At 41.1% G+C, this 27,098-nt stretch overlaps 1 pseudogene; it reads left to right on the plus strand.

Annotated features, from left to right (window-relative positions):
• Positions 1 to 27,098, plus strand: LOC127624550 (transmembrane protein 132C-like; annotated as a pseudogene).

Below are 27,098 nucleotides of genomic sequence, written 5' to 3' on the forward strand. Positions count from 1 at the left end.
ATGAAGGTTGTGGAGTTCCCAAAGACCTTGTCCCCTCTAGCTGTTCTTCCAACTGTGAACTATCAGATAATAAATGCAGAACACCTCCTCCTCAGAGACACCAGGCAGGACGTAATGGACAGCTCCAGCCTGAGGGCCCAAAGGCAACCTTTCATCCTCACTGGACTGAGCAGGCAGCCAGCCATCAATGTCAGCTATGGTCCCATGTCTTTGGAACCTTCTATAGCACAGAACATTATCTACACTGGCCCCAGGATCTGAGTGTTTTTATTGGCCCTTCAAATCCGTTCATCTACACCTTCCTTATATGTGCTGTTTTATGCATCTGTAAAGGGACCAGTCCAGTCCAAAACATCACAGGGCAGAGTGAAGGAGGGTATAATTGTGTTTCAGCATATGCTTTCTTGGAATCCAGGGAAGTCAGGGGTAGCTGCTCCATCCCGGCATATGGTGGATTCTGTTTGGTGCACCTAAACCTGAGCCATCATGGTTCTGCCCTGGAGGTGAAAGGTCTAGTTCGGGCAGAGAGGTGATCAAAAGGGAAATGTTGCAGAACTTTACTACCAGACAAGACCAAGCCCCAAGGCTCAGTATGTTCCTCAGGAGAGTAAGCTAAGAAATGGATTTGGAGGATGCCTCAAGCAAGCATAGTTTACAGCTGAACATAACCGGTCACACCTGGAAGAGCTTTTCGTAGTGAAAAAGGTTAATTGCTTGATCGTGTCATGTGAGTTTAACTTGCTCAAGCCAGATATCAGCATTAATCCTGCCTGTAATTTGAAGAAACATATCGAGGTAAATTTCATTTTTCTGCTTACTAAAATCTGTGTGTCTATAACTTTACCTGTAATTGAACTATCTATCACTGAGATTATTGGGCTGCTGCGAGAGATTAATGCCATGTTATCAATAGGGCTGGGCAATAAAATGATCTAGATGTTTATCGGAATAAAGAGAGATGTCCTTGATCAAACTTTTGAGTAGTTTTCTATATTTAGCCAATATTTTACATGTAGAACAGGGATGTTCATTACATCAATTGCCATAGCAAGCGCACCAATGGTTGATTGATCTAGATGAAATATAAAAGATTGACTTTTTATTTCCTGACGTCTGTAGCTGCGTGTTGTTTGATTGACAGGCTACTAATGTTTGAGTGCTAATGCAGGTACATGCCTAAATGGTCAAATACACTTCATAATTCCGTCCGATGCCCGTCTTGATGAGACATTAATGTAAACGCACTCGGTTATGTCTAAAGTGAATTTAAACAGTGAGACAAAAAGCGTATTTGCATCAAAATGTCAGACTTGAAATGTATATGTAACCGAATTGAGCAGTGTCTAATAGGCTATGTCATATAAAGGCTATTAATCAAACAACAATAACAAGGACATGAGAAAGCCACTCACTACTTTAGGCTGAATAACTTTAGTAGCTTTAAAAGTATTAATGTAATAGAATAAAACAGTGACATTTTTAATAATAATATTTTTTGAAAATATTGTTTGTTTTTTAATAATACTGACCCCTGATGTAGAAAATGTGTTAATTGGTATAATAAATTACCAGGAAAGTAGAGATGATAAAATAATTAATAAATATAAAATCAAAAATTATCAACATTTGCAGAGCAATACTTCAGCAGAACATTCCACCAGTCACAAACATCAGAATATTGTGCATTAGAATGAGAAAAGAGCTGAGACATTCTTCTAAAAATCTTAATTTGTGTTCTGCAGAAGAAGGAAAGGCATCCAGGATGGCATGAGGTTGAGTAATCTGATTTTAATGTAATTGTTACATACATTACGATTTAAAATGGTGATCAGTGTATTGAAAATAACTTTTTTATCTTTTCATTTCTGTTATCATGTCTCCCTTTTATTTTTTGGAATCAGATTCATGTAGTGTTTATCATAGATAAGTGATGTATTTTAAAAGTTGGCATACAGTGTTCATTATAAAGGGGTATAGGTTTTGCAACTCGGTACTCAATACTCACAACTCATGAGTACTTTTAAATGAGCTACTCATTTACTCTAACTTGAGTAGTTTGTAGGACAGCTACTTTTACTCTACTCACACAAAACATTTTTACTTGAGTATGATTTTTCAGTACTCTTTCCACCCCTGAACATATTATAAAGAGAACTCTATCGTGCAAAAACACAGAAACAGAAATTGATAGTGCAATCTGTTTTTCTTAGTCTCATCCCACAGCCACTTAGGCAGAACACTTAAGTGAGTTACACGGCTTTTATTGGCATGTCTTGGACGAAATGTATTGTTCTTTTTTGTGCAGGAGACTTTTTTTTTTCTTTTAAAAGTTTATTTGTATTTGTTTTGAAGAGAAGTTATACTGTGGGTGAAAATTATCCTCTATTACTGATGAGGTAAATTGTATTGTGAACTGGATTATGACCCAATTGACCTGCATATTGTTGAAGTCAGATGGTGTTTAGAGGGGGTATCCATTTTGAGTACTTAGGGGATTGCTATCAGAAACCTGACCCTCAAAACATTACCCAGAAGTGTTTTATAGTTGGAATAATTTCAGACATTATTTTGGGAAGTTGTGAAAGCCTGCTTCTGATCTGAGATACTGAGATGTAGGTTATATTTGAGCAGTAGCTGAGACCCAATAGACTAGCTGAGCCCTCAAAATCCATGTGCCTCTTTGCTCGCCTCTGAAAGGGTTTACTTTGCCCCCAGCCCTGGCTCAAATGGACATTTACTTTAGGTGTTTGCAGTAAAGTTCAGTGAAGGCTGGTATCCAAAAGAGATTGATTTTATCCCAGGAAAAATCTCTGCCCCTCTTCACTTGATGCTCCAAGATTGAATCCAGACTCTTGAGGTTATGATAGATAATCCAAATGCTGATTGAAAATGAGTGAAGATGTTAACCCTTCAGCTCTGTATCTCTAAAAAATGTTATTTCATCTGGAGACTGCCTGGAGGATAGCCATAGATCACTCACACATCCACTAAACATTACAGACATAGTTATGATGTATAACTATGATATATATATATATATATATATATATATATATATATATATATATACATACACACACACACACACACACACACACACACACACACACACACATGTTGTGTTTCCATGTTTTATGGGGACTTTCCATAGACATAATGGTTTTTATACTGTACAAACTTTATATTCTATCCCCTAAACCTAACCCTACCCCTAAACCTAACCCTCACAGAAAACTTTCTGCATTTTTACATTTTCAAAAAACATAATTTAGTATGATTTATAAGCTGTTTTCCTCATGGGGACCGACAAAATGTCCCCACAAGGTCAAAAATTTCGGGTTTTACTATCCTTATGGGGACATTTGATCCCCACAAAGTGATAAATACACGCTCACACACACACACACACACACACACACAGTATATTTAAACTGTATGTATTTTGCAACATGCAAATGAGGGCTAAAGAGTAGACAAGCACAGAAGAGAAACTTCTTATTAAAGCTACAAATATTAAGCAGTGCCTAAATAAAGTGAACCTGCAGCGTTGCGTTTACGATGCGAGTAAAACGCGAACTTCTCCGTAGAAAAAAAGCAAACTAAACTCAACACTGAGATCATTTGCAGCATTCTAGTAGTGTACACTATTCAAGCGGACTGTTTCCAGACGACTGAAACAGAGAAGAACGAGTTAAAACTCATGTTGCGTGAGAAGCGGTCGTGCTGTGCTCATAAACAGGAGCACGCCACTGAAACTCTGAACACACAGCTTACGAACACACACATCAATGGCGTTTCTTTGGTCTGTTTTTCAAAATATTTTCAAATGTGTTTCTGTAAATGTGCATATTTGTCTTTAATGGTATTTCTTCTTATATGTCAATCAGAGACAAGGTCGCCAGCCAAATTTACCCAACCACTGTACATATTATATCTATTATAATAATTTAATAATTTAAATAATTATAAATATAATTAAAATGCATTACATGTGTATGGCATACAAGTTAAGCATTGATAAGACAATGCAAAAATTGGCTTTGGAATCCAATCAATTGTTTATGCCCATATTATTGAACATGAGGCAGTAATTGGGCTACAGTTCACAGCAATCCATTTGCTTTTGGAGTGACTCACTTTGGTTGTGTCGCATCATAAACATATTGTTTTTAGGTCGCCGTGTCAACTTTAACGTCTTTAGATCCCTGCATTCGGATTTGTGCTCCATCAAGGTTATTTGAACGCAAGAACGAGACTCATCTTGTGCAGTCTGCTGTGGGTAAATGTGGTTTGTTCTCTTTATAAAATGCACGATGCCTAAGTGTTGCCAACTATTTTCAATGGAAAGTAGCTAAAGCCTGCTCGAAAAGTAGCTAAATGTCGCCAGATGACGTCATGCTCATTAGCATATTAATGACGTCATCGTGTCGTATTTGCATTCTGCCTAATTTGTCGGTACTGTAGCCTACTTCAGTTTATAATAACGGTTATCTCCCCTAAACTGTGCTCATACTGTTTTTATATAAGTATATAGCCGAATGTCCAGTAAAACGGTTCTCAATTACATATTTTCTGTTAGACAACGGAACGGAACGGAACTTAGCTAACGTTACATGTTTATGAGTTTGAAGAAGGTTTATTGTTGTGTTTGGATAAGTAAAATGTATAGAGTCTGTAAATATACGAAGTTGGAGAGTTCAGAAACCGAACCGGAATGAACTAAAACTCTGATTAGTAGTGAATATAAGCGCATGCCAAGAAAAAACGGTCAAATTAAATGTTTTGAATTAAAACAAAGGAGAAGGCAGCTGCTATGTGATCACTGATTTGTTCCTGCTAACACAGCATGCATATGCGCAGCTCATTCATGTCTATGTCCGCTGGCGTGCAGTCAACGGAATGTGCTGCTCCTCTCAGCCGCTCACTGAACAGAGCAGACGCAGCGGGGAAGACCTCACGCTTGCAGTACTGGCGATATTTGGAATTTGGAAAGTTGCTAAGGTTTGTCCAAAAAGTCGCTAGATTTGTCGCTAGTCGCTTTTTTGAACAAATGTCGCTAAAGGGGTCTGAAAAGTCGCTAAAAATAGCGACAAAGTCGCTAAGTTGGCAACAATGTAAACAGCTGGAGTTTCGCTTAATATACACTATTTATTAGGAACACTATGATGCCCAACATTGTTTTCTGCTATTGTAGACCACCCGCCTCAAGGTGTTATGCATTCTGAGATGCTATTTTTGATCACTACAGTTTTACAGAGTTGTTATATATGTAAGGTATGGCGGAGGATCAGTGGCCTTAACAGATTCACGAACAAACAAGAACTTACTGTTAAAAACTCCCCTAATTACTGAAATAGCGCCAACCAGTCTCCACAAGCACAATAAATGTATTGACAAAGAGACAATGAACTATTGACAGAGAACTGCATGTGACATCCGCATGCTCACCACGTGCTTATCGTGTGGACAGGAAGGGGGAAACTTTGAATGTAAAAATGTGTGTGTGTTAAACACAGAACTGCATATTGCTAATGAAATACATGTAATCCCTGTATGTTGTGTATTTCTGAGGTATATCAAACTAGTTAGAACTGTTTCGTTGTGTGTTTTAAACTCTGAGGCCTCATATTTAATAGCCTCAGTGTATATTCCCTTTCTAAGTGTACTAAACACATGTTTCTTGGTATCAAATTAAACCTTACGATTTGTCCGAGCTGAATTCGAATATAAGATCTCTGTAGAATGATATTACGCGATGTTTTACTATCTTTTGAGTCATTCAGCCCAAAATCTCTTACTGTCATAAACATGCAAATGAGCTTTGACAAAGGAACTCTCTCATGCCCAGAGTAAGGGAGACTTTTACGACCTCCAAAGGAATGTTCAGAGAAGTGCTGACCCTCACTTCATTCTCTTACTGAGAAAGAGAAATGAACCCTGTTAATCCTATATATATATTCTATATATCCATGTGATAAATATTGACATGTATCTAATGTGCCATCTCACATTTTCCCTTAAATGTGCTTGATCTATGTTTTCTTGCAAACTAATGGGTTAATGTTTCAGACTTTGCATACTATGGTTAACCAAAATCATATGTGTGGCATATTTGGTCTCTATAACTTGGTATTCTGAAGATTGAAATGACTGTGTACATGATGTGTCGATAACAACAACATATTAGTATTACAAGTATGTTTCCTATTTTCTTTCTTGCACATGCAATGGGCAATTTTACAACAAAGAGCAATAAACCAAATTCCCGCCTAGAACTCAAACCCTTCTTATTGGTCGAGCCAATGAGAGGTGGGACCTGTTTCCTGAGGGTATAAAATTGCTGCGCCCACTTCCTCTCTCTCTCTCTCTCTCTCTCTCTCTCTCTCTCTTGTCGCTTATCTCTTGCTTTCTGGTTCTCTGAGCCTTGTGCTCTCTCACTCTCTCGCTGAATGATGCCAAACTAGGAGGCCCCAAGGACTCCCAAGCGTGTGCCAGGCTACGGCCTTGACTGCCCATTCACCAAGATCCTCTGACTCTCACTGGTTCTCTCTCTCATCAAGACAACATCAAAGATCAACTGGAGCCTCAACAAATTGCATCAGGACAGTTTATTTCAAATGGGACATGCAAGTATCAAACTTAGTCTCATTATTTGATACATTAAGTATCCTTAAACCCTTTCTAAAAAGGGCGTGTCAGAACTAATATGATGGTTTGCTCAGGCTGTTGATCTGCTGAACTTCAAACAATGCTATAACTTCTTGCCTTCCTGTATTCTGCTTCAGCCCTCTTTCCCTTGGTAAACTGTATGAATGTATGTATATGTATGTTAGAGTAGTTTAAATGTTTAGTCTAGTTAATAAAGTCTTGTTCATGTCACATGTAAAGTTGTCTGTGTCTCAAGCTCATATCTAAAGTCACTAATCATAGATTTTGACTACTTGCTCTTAATACTTAGTAAGAAAGACATTTCCCTTGCCCCGAAATGTACATTTCTATTAATTAATTAATTAATAACCAAAATTGAGTGTTCACGGGATGAACCGAGTATTTGGTTGTAATGTTAATGTAGCTACATCAAGTTAACCCGATTAACTGATCCAAATATTCATAATCGATTATAACAAGTTATGATTGATTATTAATATTTCATAGAGCTGATTCGCTACCTAATGGTGGAAGAATATAGAGCTGATTCGCTACATAATGGTGGAGAATGTGCGGGCATGATTAAACAAAGGTTATGAGCTTGAACCACTGTCAACCTAAAAGTGTGCATTGAATAATTCCGGTCAGAATAGGACATGACATGCGAAACGGCATTTGCTTCACTAGTTGCTGGCTTGTTTGGATGCGGATAAAGTGATGGCTTGAATTGACATCTCTACTGTAATTGAAAGAGTCTTAACACATTTAAGCATATTTTCAAATGGTATCAGTGTACGAGTAATATGATTTTAGCGGAGAAACCCTAATTTCAGTATTAAAGTGTAAGTCTGTTTTGATGAAGGAATCTCAGCTCAGCGGCATGTAAACTGTACCAGAATTGATTGCTTAACCTGTTTCTGATGAAGAAATCTCAGTACAGTGTTATATAAATGTAGATTTGGGCGATGCTCCCTTTTCACAGTATAAAGGCCTTACAAATTATAGTTAGATTGATGTCCTTCATCTAAACTATCTGTGCATCTAAAAGGCTTAGCTCCCTGGTGATCAAAACTGTGTTTCACTCACTGAAACTCTGAAGTGCATTGGTTCCCATGACAACGACTTGTCACAGGAAGTGCTCACTCCAGATAGCACATGTGTTTCCTTCCGACGCCATTTTGTAAACAAACCAGCCTAGGTGGCTAAGCTAACCCAACTTAGCAGCCCCTTAGCTTAGGCTAAGCTAACTAATAGCTTCAACAGTTAGCTGCTAGCATAATTTACATGAAGCCTTTATCTACAGCTTGTGTGCATGCAGAGTGAAGTGATCTAAACCATTTTCCTTTAACCCCATTTCTGGTTTCTGAATTCTCACTTTCTCTTTCCTTAACTTTAATTCTTCTCATCTAACTTCACCTGCACCTTTCAGGTGCATCCCATACTGAACGCTGTTCAGCTAAATTTGCAGTTACTTTGTTAATTAAATCTAAAAACTTAATTACATGTAAACTGTTTAGATAGAGAATAATTTTTATAGTTATTGGGAACTTTCAATGGCACGTTGACTAAACTTTATAGAGGGACAAACACATTGTGTGGTCTTGAACACGCAACAGCTGTGACCAACTATAGAATGATGCCCAAAGCAAATCTAATTGTTGATCATAAGTGCTATTGATTATTCCCAATACAAGGTTATTCTGCTATTTTAATCACTTCTTCAAACCTTTTTATTATTTTTACTAATAATAGAAGTCAGCTATTAATTTTATCATTTAACCCTCTTGGTCTAGTGTAGTTTATTTCCCCATAAAACTGCAAAAGTAACTAGACATACTTTTCTTCTCGATTTTGTGTTGATTTGCAACAAGTTGCTTAAATTTTATGAGCCAGCTACACTAGTAATCTAGACGATTTCTATGGCATAATTTTGAGCACCACTAATAGACACAATCTAATAGGAAAGCTCTTTTCTTCCTCTTTCTTTCTCCTCTTCATGTGTTCAAAGATCAAGCCTGTTGTATGCTATCAGTAAGTGCTGATAAATAATTTGACCCAAAGAAACATCTTAAGTCATTTATTAAATCTAGGCTTACGCTCTTTTAGCAAAGCCACTCAGATCCACACAAATCTGAGCACCCTGCTATTTGCAGCTAAGATAGTAATAATCAGGAACACATTTCAATTGTTAACCACACCTAGCAAAACCTAGCTGTACATTATACACCTTGCTGTCTCACTTTGCCTTTAGCTCCAAATTCTGTTTGATCTTGCATTAGTCTCTTGCCCTTACTCTCACCAGAAGTGTGCCAAAATGTTGCAGATGCTCAGCCTAACTGCCCAGATGGCAGGACAAAAGGACTGGCTAGGTGTTTTGAGGAACACCCTTTTATCCATGGCTGCTGACGACCTTCAGCAACAGAACAAAAAGCAACTGGAAAACGAGGGAAAAGAACTAATGACAGACGACTCAAACCAGAGGTATGAGCACAAATATCTGACTGAGGTTATCGTCCTGGCCCACAACCTCACAGGTTTGAAACAGGAGGTAAACAACCTCCAACGCCAGATCACTGAGTCCCAAACGGAGCTGACACATGCTAAAAACCGCATAGACCAGCTAGAGATGGAGGCTCAGGACAGACACAAGGACCCTGGCAGAAGGGAGTCACAGGAGGTAATCCACAGACTTCAAACGGCTCTGACAGCTGCTAAACAACAAGAGCAGCAGGAAAAGACAGCCAGAGAGCACCTGGAAAAGGTACTTTTTCACAAAGATTCACTGTTAAAAACAGCAAATTCTGAACTCTTGGACAAAGATGCCAGAATCATGGCCTGTGAAGGTCAACTGAATGTGTCCAGAGCTGAAGTTAAAGTGCTGACTCAGCAGCTGGACAACACCAAAGATGAACTTGACATGGTCCAACGAGAACTGAGACACTCTTACCTGCTGCAAAAGGAACCACAGCAGGAGAGACATCTCACTCCCCCACTTGCAATCAGCAGAGAAACCTCCCCAGCCAAGCACAGATTTACAAAGGGGGAGACAAACCCCTCTGCTTGACACGTCATCGGACAGTTTCCTTAAAGCTTCTGCAGCCGCGGAAGGAAAAGGATTGATTCAGACGAATCTTGAAACGACACGTGTAGCGACACTCAAAGACCTCAACCGAATGGCCAGACATATCCCTGCATTTACACCAGAGCTTGCAGGAGACCACGACGTCCACGCTTACCTGCGAGACATTGACTTTCACCTGCAGTCTTTGATGAGTGTGAACCATCAAGATAGACTCCATCTGATCTGGATCACGTCCAGCCCAGAGTTGCGACGCTTTCTGGCTCGACAGCCAGAAAACATCCAGTCTAACTACCAGCAGCTGAAACAAGCCATCATAAGGGAATTCTCAGAGTCTAAAAACGGACTGATCGCTGCCCTAGACACCAAACAGGGTCGGCATGAAACTCCCTATGTTTACTACCACAGACTCAGACGAGCTTACTTCGGAGCTCGCAACAAACCTGGGATGGAGGAGGACACCAGCTTCAAGTGCCTTTTCCTCCGAAACCTCCATCCTATGGTAAGTCACCATTTAGGCATTATGGCCTGCCCCCACACAATGCCTATCCAACAACTGCGTGACCTGACACAGAAGGCCTTTAACAAACACAAGGCCTCACCCAGCAAACACCACAGGACGTCCCACAGCAGTCTACAACAACATCCTCCTGTACACCTTTCAAACAGGTGCCAAACAGAGGCTGCACAAAGACAGCTAGAAACGCCTGTTACTGAGTTACAAGAGCTGCTAGCACTAGCAAAAGAGCTCCTGGAACAGAACTCCCCTGAGGAGTACTGGGAAGAACAAACCTCTGACTCTTGCCCAACACCACTCAGGCAAGCTCAAGTCAGCACTGCTGCCAGAGCAGAGTAACACTGCAGACTTCAGACACCTGGTGACTGGGTGCTGAACCAAGGGCTGAACGGCCACCTGCTGCCCTTTTGCTACCAGTACTAGGTCAGTCTGAAACTCTCTCCACACTACACAATGCCCATAACCACTCCCTGCAGCCACAAACAAGCACCTGCCTCAAACGAACTGACTTCATAATGACAGGTGACACACTGTCAAGGCACCTGCTGCCTCTGCACCTGCTGCAGAGACCTGGATGTGGCTACTGTCTACATCACCCACCGTGGAACAACCACCTGCTACAAAACCCTCATGATTCACCTGCCATCCGCCATTGTGATGATTGTCGTCCGATGATGTCTCCAACAGGGACACCACCTGGCGAAAAAGGGGGACTGTAAGGTATGGCGGAGGATCAGTGGCCTTAACAGATTCACGAACAAACAAGAACTTACTGTTAAAAACTCCCTAATTACTGAAATAGCGCCAACCAGTCTCCACAAGCACAATAAATGTATTGACAAAGAGACAATGAACTATTGACAGAGAACCGCATGTGACATCCGCATGCTCACCACGTGCTTATCGTGTGGACAGGAAGGGGGAAACTTTGAATGTAAAAATGTGTGTGTGTTTTTCAGTTAAACACAGAACTGCATATTGCTAATGAAATACGTGTAATCCCTGTATGTTGTGTATTTCTGAGGTATATCAAACTCGTTAGAACTGTTTCGTTGTGTGTTTTAAACTCTGAGGCCTCATATTTAATAGCCTCAGTGTATATTCCCTTTCTAAGTGTACTAAACACATGTTTCTTGGTATCAAATTAAACCTTACGATTTGTCCGAGCTGAATTCGAATATAAGATCTCTGTAGAATGATATTACGCGATGTTTTACTATCTTTTGAGTCATTCAGCCCAAAATCTCTTACTGTCATAAACATGCAAATGAGCTTTGACAAAGGAACTCTCTCATGCCCAGAGTAAGGGAGACTTTTACGACCTCCAAAGGAATGTTCAGAGAAGTGCTGACCCTCACTTCATTCTCTTACTGAGAAAGAGAAATGAACCCTGTTAATCCTATATATATATTCTATATATCCATGTGATAAATATTGACATGTATCTAATGTGCCATCTCACATTTTCCCTTAAATGTGCTTGATCTATGTTTTCTTGCAAACTAATGGGTTAATGTTTCAGACTTTGCATACTATGGTTAACCAAAATCATATGTGTGGCATATTTGGTCTCTATAACTTGGTATTCTGAAGATTGAAATGACTGTGTACATGATGTGTCGATAACAACAACATATTAGTATTACAAGTATGTTTCCTATTTTCTTTCTTGCACATGCAATGGGCAATTTTACAACAAAGAGCAATAAACCAAATTCCCGCCTAGAACTCAAACCCTTCTTATTGGTCGAGCCAATGAGAGGTGGGACCTGTTTCCTGAGGGTATAAAATTGCTGCGCCCACTTCCTCTCTCTCTCTCTCCTCTCTCTCTCTCTCCTCTCTCTTGTCGCTTATCTCTTGCTTTCTGGTTCTCTGAGCCTTGTGCTCTCTCACTCTCTCGCTGAATGATGCCAAACTAGGAGGCCCCAAGGACTCCCAAGCGTGTGCCAGGCTACGGCCTTGACTGCCCATTCACCAAGATCCTCTGACTCTCACTGGTTCTCTCTCTCATCAAGACAACATCAAAGATCAACTGGAGCCTCAACAAATTGCATCAGGACAGTTTATTTCAAATGGGACATGCAAGTATCAAACTTAGTCTCATTATTTGATACATTAAGTATCCTTAAACCCTTTCTAAAAAGGGCGTGTCAGAACTAATATGATGGTTTGCTCAGGCTGTTGATCTGCTGAACTTCAAACAATGCTATAACTTCTTGCCTTCCTGTATTCTGCTTCAGCCCTCTTTCCCTTGGTAAACTGTATGAATGTATGTATATGTATGTTAGAGTAGTTTAAATGTTTAGTCTAGTTAATAAAGTCTTGTTCATGTCACATGTAAAGTTGTCTGTGTCTCAAGCTCATATCTAAAGTCACTAATCATAGATTTTGACTACTTGCTCTTAATACTTAGTAAGAAAGACATTTCCCTTGCCCCGAAATGTACATTTCTATTAATTAATTAATTAATAACCAAAATTGAGTGTTCACGGGATGAACCGAGTATTTGGTTGTAATGTTAATGAAGCTACATCAAGTTAACCCGATTAACTGATCCAAATATTCATAATCGATTATAACAAGTTATGATTGATTATTAATATTTCATAGAGCTGATTCGCTACCTAATGGTGGAAGAATATAGAGCTGATTCAGCTACATATATATATATATATATATATATATATATATATATATAGGTTATATTAGATATTTATTCCATCAAGATCATAATTATAGATTTGGCTAAAGTCTTTCTTTTGCACTCATGCATACAGTGTTTCTTCTACCAGCAGACCAAAATATACTCTCTCTCTCTCTCTCTCTCTCTCTTGGAAATAAAACATGGGATTATCCAACTGAGGTCATCATGTGGCTAGAAATTACATATTTGCCCTGAAGATGATGATGAATATGATAAAAGTGGGTCAAGATGGACTCTGATCCTGATCAGATTTCTTTCCCTCTCTTTTGAGTCTCAGGGGTTGATAGACAGGTGTTATCCTGGGCAAGATGAACCATGCAGTGAACTGATATCAGCTGTGAAATACAGTCTGATATCATGCAATACAGCTCAATACCGTTAATCTTATTTCCTGCTTAATATCAGATAAAGCCTATCACATTTGTTTACCTGCCAAGCATGCTGGGAAATAATCAGCAATATGCATATCTGTAATAATCATTTTAAAAGTTCACCCAAAAATGAAATTTCTGTCATCATTTACTCATTCTCATGTTGTTCGAAAACGTAACATTTTCTGTACATCATGTAAGATAATGTTAGCCTGAATGCTTGCCTCAGTCACCATTCACTGTCAGTGTATCTTGTGTACATACAGTGAAAGTGAAGGGTGACTGAGCTAACATTCTACCTAACCTATCGTTATGGGTTTCATGATAGATAAATATATGGGTTTTGAACAACATGAGAGTAAGAAATTGAAGACAGAATTTAAATTTTTGGGTGAATTATACTTTTACCACCAGATAAAAAGCATGCGTGTAGTCTTTTTAATGCACAGAGGCACATTGTGCATGTTGCTTATAAATCGCCTTTGAGATCTGCCGCTTGAAAATCTGTTGCTGTGGAGGCAGAATTAAAGTGTGTAGTGAGAAATGGAGAGTAAAATAGGTGGATGAGATGTCGAGGAAAGATAATGCAGTGTGTAACGATGTTGTCAGACTTGCTCATTCTACTTTTTCCGCCACAACCCGTTTCCTCTCTGGCCACAGTTCCCCAAACTTCTCGGAGATGTCTGACCCCAGAGAGGCAGGTTCTCACGTGGCACAATTCCAGAGTCTCTTAAGTCCTATTGGAGGAGAGGCAGGACAGGGCGAACTGTCTGAACTGTGGCTGGTAAATAAAGCCGAGAGATAGGACAAAAAGTGTAGAAAAGAAGCATTTGGCTCTGTTTTAAGACTGAATGGTTGACATCTGGTAGCCCAAGTCAAAGGAGACGGAGAGATTAAATTCTCCAGCTGCACACTCGCTGATAGGTATGGATGCTGTATCGAATATTCACAATTTACTGGGGCAAATTCACTAAACAGTTGTGCCACTTTTACGCATGATATTTCGGTGCAAAAAGATGCGTCTTATTTACTATGCACCCGCAATCTAGTTTAAGTAGACACAATCAGCCCTGAAATATCGCTGCATATTCAGTATTTAAAAGAAGTCTTTGTCATTAATTTCTGCTCAAACATGCCTCTTTATAAATTAGGCTCATTATAGATTGTGATTTATTCTCCAAAATTGCCCTAAGCAATATACATTTGGCTTTTATGGCCAGATGAAAGCAGGCAGTAAAAGTAATTTCTTTTTTAAAAGAGATGTTTGTGTACATTTTCTATTGATCAAGTTAGCAGTTATTTAACAAATAGTGATCAAATGATGGAGAAGAGTGTATAACCGGCCATTTATCCAGATGTGAGGTGTAGTCAAACACACTTTCAGCATGTTAAAGAGATTATTCATGTGACTGGATCACAGTAGTGGAGTGATGCTTTACAGTCCTGGAAGAGTGTGTCAGATCGTGGTGGTCTGCTGCATCCTCCACATCAAATCACATCAGAGTTAAGTAAATAATGATGGACTTGTGTTCATTTAGTGAAAAACAGTGTGTACATGCTATTTATTTATTCAAATAAATCTGGCCCATGCATCAGACTGAATAAAAGGACTGTCACTGAACAGATGGTTTTGTTATGTACTTTGTTGGTTTTCTGTCCATCAAGGGTGAGATTAAAGTTTTGGACTTCGGCTCTCACAAGTCACTGTCTTTTACACATAAGCTCGCCAGCAAAACTTTAGTTTTATTATTTGACATGTTCATTGCAAAACAGATGTATGTGTTTTTTCTCTATATTGCCTGGAGGCATCATCAAGAAATGAGTTTTGTGCTTATGTTTTTTACATGTGCATTAGTCTATTTCATATTCGTCTTGCATAGTCAGACTTCTGACAATTGGCATAAAGAGCACCCACTTAGACAAGTAAAGTCTGTTTGACAGATATAAAAAGCAACCAATCACGGTTTGTGGTTTTATGTGACTGTTTAACATGCCTCCTTTCTTTATAAATTAGGCTCATTAATGTAGATTGCACCTTATTCAGAGCACTATTTTCCTGACACAATTAATGTTGTGCTATAACTGCCCATAGAAAGCAGTCAGTGGGCTGAATTTTATTTAAAATGTTTTTTGCGTGCATTTTCTTGAGATCATGGAAGCAGTAATTCATCAATTGATGGAGAAGAGCGTTATCTACAGCATGCGCAAACAAACAATGCTATCAGCGGACACAATTAATTCTTAGGGAATTTCCCCCCTCAGACTAGCCTTCCATTTATGTGATGTGTTTGTGTTCTTCTCACAGAGCCACAACAAGAAAAGGGATGTCATTCAGCGCAGCCCGACCCAGTGACGCTCACCTGTGGGTCATTACTCTGGAACCTGGGCGAGGAAATGATGCCCAAACCATTTCTGTGACCTGCCAGAAGAAAAGCACATAAACTAGCAAAAGGCAAGCCCTCACTCCATGACCCCCATCATTCTTAGAAACTACTGCTCTACAGGCTCTTCCTGGCTCACATTTCAAAGGCATTTAATCATTTAAAAAGGTTGTTCTGCACTTGCACTTTGCCAGCTGTCTTTTGTTCCTCTGAAACTGTGAGAATTAAGTGACAGATTGCAAAATTAGTTATGACAGAAAAAAACGACCTTCTAATTTATTTTCCCTGCATTGTTCAGGCAATAACAGATGTTCCGACAACCTGTTGCCTCTTTTGGAAGCTGATATTTTGAATGAATATTAAAGACCATCTTTTTATGGTTAAAAAGGTGCAAGTTAACCGCATTTACCCTGTACAGTAGACACTTCTTATTAAACACAACCAGCTTGCAATTTAGTGATTTCATGATTAATGGCACAAAGTAGCTATACATATGGAAAGCCACTGAAAATAACTTGACACCACCATCACCATCACCTCAGATCCGGGTAACCATGGAGAAAATAGCATACCACTGAAGAATCAGCTCTTAGTTCACTCTTAGTTCACTTGTCTAAACAAGGGGTGAATTCAGCTTAGTTTGCATAAAATGAGTTTGGAGTGTTCTGATCAAATTCATCTTGAAAACCGCAAGCATCTTGTTAATAAGATCTTCAATCTGGGTTCCACAATTCAATTGGCTCTTTTTTGTTATTGTCCATGGCAATGGGCTGTCATTACTAATACATATTGTAGATACTCTTCTTAGTTAATTGTAGTTTCACTAATTGGAACAAAGCTTTTAGATTTATTGTCACTTTTATATGCATTATGTATGAAAAGCTACAGCTAGCGACTTTTAACACACACTAACAATATTTTTGTTCAAAGATGCCCAAGTAATTAGTGTGATCTGCATGTATGGAAACGTTTAAAATACTGTACTGTAGTCTAAAAGGTTCATTAAATAAGAAATAAAAAGAATATAAATATATTTTTGTTTTTGGGAGATTCCTTTTCAGAATGGTTTCATTTAAAATAATTTACACTCAAAAGGATATTGTAGCATATTTTTAACATTTTACACATTTTAATTTCATCAAATTGAATTGTGAAATTTTATTCAAAACTTACAATATTATTATTTAAAAAACAAAATTGGTTAAAGATTACTTAATTCAATTTGTTGAAAGTTTAAATTCATTTTTTTTTTAAATGTATAACTTTATCATGTTTCCACAATTGTAAGAAAGTGATTTTATACACTACCAGTCAAAATTTATCTACCAGTCAAAAGTCATTTTTATTTGTATAGCACCTTTCACAGCACACTTTGATCGCTTCAAAGCAGCTTTACAGAAGATCAGACATTAACAGAAGATTAAACTTATCTATGAATAAATATCTATGATGTCTTAGAGTCCCCATTGTGTAGTTTGATGAAATATGATTGTGAATTGTTTTTAAAATAAGTAATTAAATAATAATTGTATTAATAACACCAGTGAGCAAGCTGAAGGAGACTGTGGCAAGGAACACAAAACTCCATAAGATGTTGATTAATGGAGAAAAATAACCTTAGGAGAAACCAGACTCACTGTGGGGGCCAGTTCTCCTCTGGCTAACATCATAAATATAATGCCAATATTACTTATGTATAGTGCAAGTCATGGTTTATACTAAATTAAACTAAGTAAGTGTTAAGGGTCAGTGTTTAAACATAGATTTTGTTTGAACTGTAAGATAAATGTCTAATGTCTTTGAAGTCCATCCTGGATTAACTTCAGAAGTTCACATAGATGCAATTGTCCTTGTTAGTTGGCTGATGAAGTGCTTTGTTGGCAATTAACTGATATTCTATGTATTTAATTTCAAGAGTGTAGTCCATCATTAGACCGACGTGATGCAGGCAGAGATCAGTGAGGTGCATCGCAGTTCAACCTGGCCGGTAATTTCAGTGAGGTCTATCCTAAGTCCAAGTTTCAGGCAATGGCATATGAAGTATCCCATGTCTTATTATTGGAGTTAGCATCAGTTCATCCTCTGAAGTCCATCATAATAGTCTGAAGTGATGTTTGGCTGGCACCGGCTTCATTTAGTCATCATCACACAGCGACACGTAAGAGTGGAGTCCAACACGACTCAGGAATGGAGCTGGATCCAGCCAGTTCTGGTGGCTTCAGGATAGGAGTCCCGAGGTTGAGACAGGGAAACATAATAAATAAGGAAAAAATAATATTAGCATAGATGCCATTCAATTTATTGCAGAGTTATAGATCATGATCACGGTTTCTGGCAGACCTAACATCTGACTGAATTTATAATTCTCGTAATTTATATTTGTCCTTTTAATTCCTTTTAATGTAGAACTTTTGTTTGAAATTAGTTTTGTAGACCAATATAAATCATGTTGACATTTGAATTTCTTCTCCAACCTAAGATTTTTATCTATTAAAAAATTATATGTATTTTTTTTGTTGTAACGGATGAGTTGGACCTGATGGGATATAACATGTTATGTTCTTTGAATAATTACCATCCTTGTGCGATACATATCATACTCTCACTTACCACTTTATTAGGTATACCTGTACATCGATTTTTTCAGGCAATTATTTAATCAGCCAATCATGTGGCAGCAGTGTAATGTATAAAATCATGCACATATAGTCAGGAGCTTCAGTTAATGTTCATATCAACCATCAGAATGGGGGAAAATTTGATCTCTGTGATTTCGACCGTTACGTGATTGTTGGTGCCTGGCGGGCTGGTTTGAGTATTTCTGTAACTGCTGATCTCCTGTGATTTTTACACACAACAGGGGCGGTACCATCCCCCAGGGGGTGTTCAAAGGATGCCAGGGGGCGCTGAGAGCAAATTAGAGGGGGGTGCTAGGCATTTATGAGACATAATCAAATCTATCGTCAAGTTCCTCTTTGCATTAAAACGTTTATCTAGACTTGGACTATATAAGTTGGTTCTCAATTATGCAGGATTGTATGCATTTGTACACTGTTCGTTTGATTTTGAAGCTAGCGACGCATCTGAAGTATCTGGTGTAGCATCGTCAAGTACACAGGCGGAGGCACAACCTCGGCTAATGCACCTGAATGGCTCTGTAGATGGATACGGCTCAATGGATAGAGCAGCGCGAGCACGAAGCTCTTAAAGCTCGAGCTCTTAAACTCTCAGCTTTGCGAGAATCAGTGAGAAGCAAGGCATGAGACGCAGAAACCATCTGAATTCAGCACACAATTCCACATCACCGTTAAATTAACTATAGTAACATTAATTGTACTCTGGGGAGAAATGGATTGATAATAAATATTATCATATCACTACCTCAGCTCTATTAAATTTGTCATAGGCTACATTAGGGGAGTGAGGGAATATAATACAATTTTTTTTTTACAACTTATTTATATTTTGTATTTATTGTTTTACATGTGTTTAGAGTAGATCTACTGTTTATAATTACAAAAATGCCATAGTTTGTTTTATAGAAATAATGTTACATCTAACCATGGTAGTGAAGACGATCCATGCTTCCATGTGTTTACTATGGTCTTTTTACAAATACCACTGTTAAAAATATAAAAATAAATAATAAATAAATGTAAATTTTCAAAAAGGCAAATGTAAAATAAATTAACAATAGCAGTTTTATTATTAGTTTCTGTCTTCGCTTTTTCATAGATATAGCCCTCCATCTGCTTGAATTCCACAAACGCAAGATTTTGTCTCACATTCATGACACGTAAGCCTGCTGAATTTATTAATAAAACTTCAAAATTATGCAATCCATTTAGCAAATTAAGCAAATAACACAAATATTGAGTTCTCTCTCTCTCTCTCTCTCTCTCTCTCTTAAATATCAGTGTGAAAAATGTAACTAAATATCTATGTCATTAAAATATCTATACAGTATCCTGATATAAAATACAGCATTTCTTTTGAAATGTTGATTTCTTTCCCGCACCTCTACTGTATTGCCCACTCTGGCCTCTCAAGTCTAAGCCTTTTTATAAACCTATTCATAATCAACACTTTTCTGATGCTTTTAGAGCCTCAATTTACAGTACATAAGAGGTATTTCACAAAGTATAGAAATGTGTGATTGCATGAAGGAATTGCAGAAATGTTAGATTTTTTTACCTTTTTCTTAGTAATGCAAAAGCACTTTATGTTAGCAATTCCAACAGAAAAGTACAATGTTAGCTGAATTATAGAATGCTTGTGCTTCTCCACGACTTTACTGATATGATCATTACAATGCTGAGTGTTTTAATATTATTAAAGTGGAATAGAAACTGGAACCAAAACTTGAAAGAAATCTGTTGAATGATTGATGTTTTCATTAGTTAGGTTTCACACAGTCCTTTTTGACTCAATGCTTGTTTCGTGTTTAACACAGTTCAACATGGAAACAATCTAAAACGACATGACCGAAAAGACCGCTATGTTTTTGTAAGGTTTTTAGAGGTTGTCTTTTGTAAGGTTGTCTGTGAAACCATTAACGTAGACATTTCGAAACAAACTCATGTTGGTGCTACAAGTTTTTGTCATGCTTCTGTGTAGAGGCCTTTGGTTATAAAGCTACAATGACAGCTCTTATAAATGATTTATGTCTCTTTGTTCTGTGTCTGTGTGGGTGTGTGTTAATTGTCCAGAGGCTCAGTGCTACATCTTTCACCCTTTGATGTCTTCCTATCGCCCCAAACCATTGGTCAGAATTAGCTTTAATGAAACTGACATAAATTTTGTGAGGACACATATGTAATTTCCAAAGCCATCAACTTGAAGTGCTTTTTAAACTCATTGGTTGTATTACAAGCTAACCACCAGCAATAAAATAAGTATTTGGACAGTTTTGGACAATTGAGTTGTATTTAAAATGAAAGAATTTAATTGCATTACATAACAAAATATCAAATTAGGTGGCATTTGCAAAAACATTATTCTAGACCTTTTCTCAGAACTCACTTAACGTTTCCTGGTAAATCCAACTGGTGTCAATGTGATTTTTACTAGAATTCAGTTTAAGGTATTACAATTAAATTAAAAGTGTAGTTTATCACATTAACTTGGAATATGTTAATACTCATTTTGAATACTATTAATTTTGAACATATCTATTGTTTTTTTTATTTGAAATCTTAAACCTCTTTTTTTAAGTGCTTTGATACATGTACTTGCATTATCTTCCTTTTATTTAAATGCCACTTGCAAATACATTCATTTTTAAGATTTGCTTAGGTGTCCAAATGTGTTTTGGATATATATATATATAAACTCAGCAAAAAAAGAAACATCCTCTCACTTTCAACTGCTTTTATTTTCAGCAAACTTAACATGTGTAAATATTTGTATGAACAAATATTGTACTAAGACATAAACTGAACAAGTTTCACAGATTTGTGACTAACAGAAACAAAGTGTACAAAGTGGGGTATAAAAGTAACAGTTAGTATCTTGTGTGGCCACCAGCTGCATTAAGTACTGCGGTGCATTTATTCCTCATGGACTGCACCAGAATTACCAGTTCTAGCTGTGAGATTTTACCCCACTCTTCAACTAAGGCACTTGCAAGTTCCCAGATTTTTCTGGGGGAAATGGCCCTAGCTTTCACCCTCTGATCCAACAGGTCCCAGAGAAATTGTCGCAGGGCAAAGAAAACAGTCAACAACTCTAGGCAACTGATATGCCAGCACAGCGGGGCCCCTCTCCAAAGGCCCGCAGCTGCGTGCCCTTTGCAAACAGCGCCTCAACCCGATTTGGAGGTGTCGGTAGTGACCAGGACGCATCGGGACACCTGCTGCAGGGGCACTCCTGCCCGTAGAAAGCAGAGGTCTGTCCAGGGTTTGAGTGTTTGGCGGCATGCGGGGGTGATTATCACACGGTGCGTGCCGTAGCACCATGCTCGTCTCGGGACACGAGTCTGAAGCCAGTGCTGAAGCGGTCTCATAAGCATCAATCCCAGAGGCGTGACTGCGGCGGAGGATGCTATATGCCCCAGGAGCCTCTGGAAGAGTTTTAGAGGGACCGTTGTGCCTGGCTTGAACTTTGCGAGGCATTTCAGCACCGACTGTGCATGCTCATTGGTGAGACGTGCAGACATTGAGGCTGAGTCTAACTCCATGCCGAGAAAGGAGATGCTCTGAACCGGAGTGAGCTTGCTCTTATCTCGGTTGACCTGAAGCCCCAAGCGGCTGAGGTGTTTGAGCACCTGGTCTCTGTGAGCGCATAGTACCTCTCGGGAGTGGGCCAGTATGAGCCAGTCATCGAGGTAGTGGAGTATGCGGGTGCCGGCTTCTCGGAGCGGGGCAAGAGCTGCCTCTACAACTTTCGTGAAGATGCGAGGGGACAGAGACATGCCGAAGGGGAGGACTTTGAAGTATGCGTCCTTCAGATCTACCGCTGCGAACCAATCTAGGTGCCGGACGCATGTTAAGATACACTTTTGCGTGAACATTTTAAACGGGAGTTTGAGCAGTGCTCGGTTGAAAACTCTCAGGTCCAAGATTGGTCGTAAGCCACCGCTTTTCTTGGGTACAACGAAGTAAGGGCTGTAGAAACCCTTCTTCATTTCGGTTTGAGGGACAGGCTCTATCGCGTCTTTGAGTAGAAGAGTAGCGATCTCCGCGCGCAGGGATTGGGCATGTTCGCCGTGCACTGCGGTAAAGCAGATGTCCACGAAGGGGGGCGGGGGCCTGGCAAACTGAATTGCGTAACCGAGTCGGATGGTCCGGGCCAGCCAGCGTGATGGGTTGGGAAGTGAAAGCCACGCATCCAATCTCTGTGCTAGGGGCACCAAGGGGACAAGTATTTTCGAGTCGCTAGGGGCGGAGCAGTGGGGCGGAGCAGGTAGTGTGCTGTCGGGAGGCGAGGGTGCGTCCCGAGGCTTTGGTGCTGAGAAAAGACTCGAAGCACTTACCTTGCTCCGTGCACCTGGCAGAGGGTGGGTTAGCGACTGAGGAGGAGGTCCTATGGTGGCGTCCTCTGGACTCGTCAGAACCGGCTGGCCAGGGGTCAGTCGTGGGGCTGAAGGCGGACCTGTGGCCACGTCCAGCATGCCGGGACTGTTGAGATCTGAGGGCAGAGTGCCATGAGAACGGCATTTGTGGGCCAGATGACCCAGAGGCAAAGGAAATAGCTCTTTTATTGAGAATTTGGGTACCGTTGCCCCGGTTAAGGGGAGCGGCAAATTAAATATATTAAAAAAAAATTCTCTTACCATCTCCTGAGCTAACGTCTTGGACTCTGGGTTGTCCGTCTCAGGAGCGCCTGGGAGCCTTCCGGGTCCTCGAGGGGGTCCTGTGAGATGGGGGGCGTCTGCTTCCTGCGGGGCACTCGACGCGTGGGCTGAGAGCTGGGCCCAGGTTGAGGCGGAGCAACCTGTTGTTTCTTCGCAGGGGGACGCCATCAGCGAGCAGACGGGGCATGGCCCGAGGCGGCTGGTTTGCGGCGGGGCAGGATCTGAGAGATTGCCTCCGTCTGTTTCTTCACCGCGGAGAACTGCTGGGTAACGTCCTCGACGGTGTCACCGAAGAGGCCGAACCGGGAGACTGGGGCGTCAGCCACAGGTGTCGTTCCTGGACCATGAGGGTGGCCATTGCCAGCCCGAGTGACTGCGCTGTGACCTTCGTGGCTCTGAGGGCGAGGTCTGTCGCTGAGCGCAGTTCCTGCAGCACGTTCGGGATCAGGGCTACCCACATGCAATTCTTTGAGCGCCTTGGCCTGGTAGACTTGCAGGAGGGCCATGGTGTGCAGGGGTGAAGCGGCCTGTCCGGCGGCGCTGTAGGCCTTTGCTGTCAGTGAGGATGTTGTCCTACAGGCCTTGGAGAGGAGTACAGGGCGACCCCGCCAGGTGGTAGCATTTCCAGGGCGCAGGTGAAGCGAAACAGCCCTATCCACCTGGGGAATCGCCATGTATCCGTGGACTGCTCCGTCGTCGAGGGTAGCGAGAGCGGATGAGTGAGTGGCTTTGTGACGAGAGGTGAAAGGCGCTCTCCACAGCGACGTCAGCTCATCATGCACCTCCGGGAAAAACGGGACCGGGGGGGGGGTGCGTGGCCATGAGAGGCGCCCAGACCCCAGGAACCAGTCATCCAACCGCGATGGCTGTGGGGAGGACGGAGGGTTCCAGTCCAAGCCCACGCTGGCGGCGGCCCGGGAAAGCATGTCGGACATCTGAGCGTCAGCCTCAGCCTGGGGGTGCTGGCCCGAAGGCAGCAGCCCAGGGGAGTCATACGCCGCGCTCTCCAATGCAGCGGCGAGCTCGTATGCTTCGAGCTCTAGAGGATAGGCAGGCTGGCTGTGAGGCAAGCCGCTGTTGCCTCGAGCACAGACGGGAGTCAACGAGCATGCTGGGGAACGGGTGGTCTGCGGGTCTCTGGTACCCGACGGAGCCGCACCCGCTGCCATCCCCAGATCGCTTCCAGCGCCACTCGCACCTTCCTCAATCCCGTGGGAAGAAGGAGCAATGCGAGGGGCAGCTGGAGTGGCTCGTTCACAGTTGAAAACGAGCCACGAGCTCAACGTTGTCATGGTCATGTTCTCGCAGTGAGAAGACACACGAGACAAAGCCTGTGGCCGTCTGAAGCGGAGAGCACTCTACCGCATCCAGGAACTACACAGCGGTGGAACGGCATCTTTATAAAGACGCGTCCTGAAAAGGACGTACAACGCTCGCTGTGTTTGCTCTTTTAGAGGAAATTACTCTTTTAAATAAAATGATTCTTTTAAGAAAACTCTTTCGAGATTTGTCTGCGCTGTCGATGCGCCCAGGGGCAACAATGCACAGCCGTGCACAGAAAAGGAGAAAGCTGCTGTTATGCGCCATCAGATCCAACAGCATGCAGATTGTCAGAGGAATACACGGGAACTTGGTGTGTGTGTAACTCGCAGCAGACTGCATACACGACCATCGGCTCCGAAGAAATTTTCTTAATGAACTCTAGTATTTGCCTCGCCTTTGTACCCGTATGTCCGGTATGCAAATACTAGCTGCCAACTTCTCATTGGCTTTTTTTTCATAGATCAGAGGTATATTCGGTGCTCAAGAGAGACCCCTAGTGTCGCTTCTCCGATACAACGTGGAGAGAGTGACAGAAGGGGAACTTTGTTTAAACCCTTTACAATAAAGATCTGTAAAGTTATTTGGATATTTACTAAATTATCTTTAAAATACAGTGTCCTGAAAAAGGGACATAATATGTATATATACATACATATATACAGTGTATGTACTGTACACACACACACACACACACACACACACACACACACACACACATTAATACAGTTAGCAGGTGTGAGTTGAAATACTGAATTCATATTTTGTAGACTAGATTTCATGTTTTGGTCAAATTTGAGGGTTTTTACATTCAACACTTTTATTCAGTCATTAACATTCACTCATTTTATTGTATTTATTATTATTTGGTTTATTTATTTATTTGTCTCTAATGGGTTAATATATAATGTGAATAGATTTATGAACTACTTTGAATTCATAAATGTGGATACACCACCCCCTAACTCCTGGTGTGTGCATTTTACCTCATACTAGCTCGGGAATTGTACATTTTATTTTCCTCCTCACATAGACTTTATCCTCTTTCAAACTACTCCAAAGTGTTCTTGTTAGAATAGAGAGTGTGTTCCAGAATTATATCCCTGCAGGTTATGACCCTAGGTCAAATGGCAGATAGCAGTGAGAAAGTATATATTGAGAATAGTAGTGAGAAAAAGAGTTGTTCATCTCCTCTGCAAGTGTTTCTCAGAGTGAACCTGGACACTGAGAAAGATGATGAGTGGAAGGGCAGAGGCTGCATGCTGCAGTAACAGCATAGTTTGAGTCGGGTGCTCACAGTCTTCACTGTGGTCTCATCAGAACCAAGCAGCCCAACACCTGCATCGTTCCTTGAAGGCTTCTCGGCGGTGAAGAAGAAGACTGAGGCCATCCAACATATCTTGCCCCCCCGTGGCTCAAGAACCCACACCCCATCTGCTCGCCGAGGGCATCCCCCTGTGGCGGTGAAACCCCAGGCAGCTCTGCCCCGGCCCGGGTCCAGCTCTCAGCATAGAGCTCCCCGCAGGAGGCGGACCCCCCATCTCAGCTGGTGTCCAGACCACTCCATCCCCCGGTGGAGGGCTGGGTGGAGAATCTTTTATTCCTTTTCTTTGTTTGCCACACCCCCAACAGGCTGCAGTACCAACATTGTCAAAAAAAGAGCAGTTTCCTCACTCCCTGGGTCACTTAGATGGTGCCCACAACCACCGTTCTCATGGCATTCACGTGCCTAACTGCAACACACTCGCGCCTCAGGCCGGCAAGTGGTGACGAATCTAGAGGTCGTCGCTACAGAACCTCCTCTTCAGTTGCCTACCCGCCCCAGGCCGGGTATGCGGAGCAAGGTAAGTGCTTCCACCATTGGTTTCCAAGAGATGACCACGAGTGAGATAAAAACAGCAACCAAGTCCAACCTGCAAGAGGCGTTAGGGGTGGTGTATCCACAATTACATCAATAAATAGCATGGACAAGACTGTCATCACCAAGCCCATTTCCGACAAAACTTTTGTAAAGGTAGTACAGAAAAGTCCAAAAAAGAAAAGCATTGGGAATTTGGTTGAGAACTCTAACTTCCCATTCCATGTAGAGGAACCCAAGAGGGAACCACTCCTAGTGGAGAATGATTTGATACAGATGTTTAGTGTCTTCACAGACATAGAGGTCTGCATCTATGCAGTGGTAGTGATCTCTTGCTAGGCCATCATAGCCTTCCTGCTTAACTGCGAAACCCACAATGCAAGATCACGTAACAGGAAGACTCCAGTTCAGTGCCATGCCCAATCTGAGCACAAGCATCACTTGGTATGTCTAAGCACATCTGCAGAGCAAAGCAGAGCTGCACCAATTGCAACCACTTGCAAGCAAGAGATGCAGGCAGCTGTGGAGATGCCTAGAACCGTTCAGATGCAGCATAGCCTGGATCGGCCCAGAGGCACGGAAATGATCCAACCAAGGGTGATGCCAGCCGTAAACATTCCAGGAAAGGAGAGGACTGCGACTCTGGGAAGAAGGACCAACACCCTCCCACTAAGGTGTGACCCAGTGGTCTTCAAATTGGCCACACTGCTGGTAAAGCCAATTCACAATGAACATTTGCATTCTCCCTCAAGCGGAACCAGGTCCAGTTCATAACCTTTTCTACTTTGGACATCAAACATCTGGCTGCTCTCAAGAAGAGTAGTCAGAACTTCAGCTTGACCTATCAGCCAGTCTGTCAGGTTGTGGTCAGGTTGAACAAACCAATCATGTTAATGTGTGTAGACAAGTTGAAAGGTGTGTTGTGA

This window comes from Xyrauchen texanus, chromosome 31 (genome assembly GCF_025860055.1).
Source record: "Xyrauchen texanus isolate HMW12.3.18 chromosome 31, RBS_HiC_50CHRs, whole genome shotgun sequence".
Lineage (NCBI taxonomy): Eukaryota > Metazoa > Chordata > Actinopteri > Cypriniformes > Catostomidae > Xyrauchen > Xyrauchen texanus.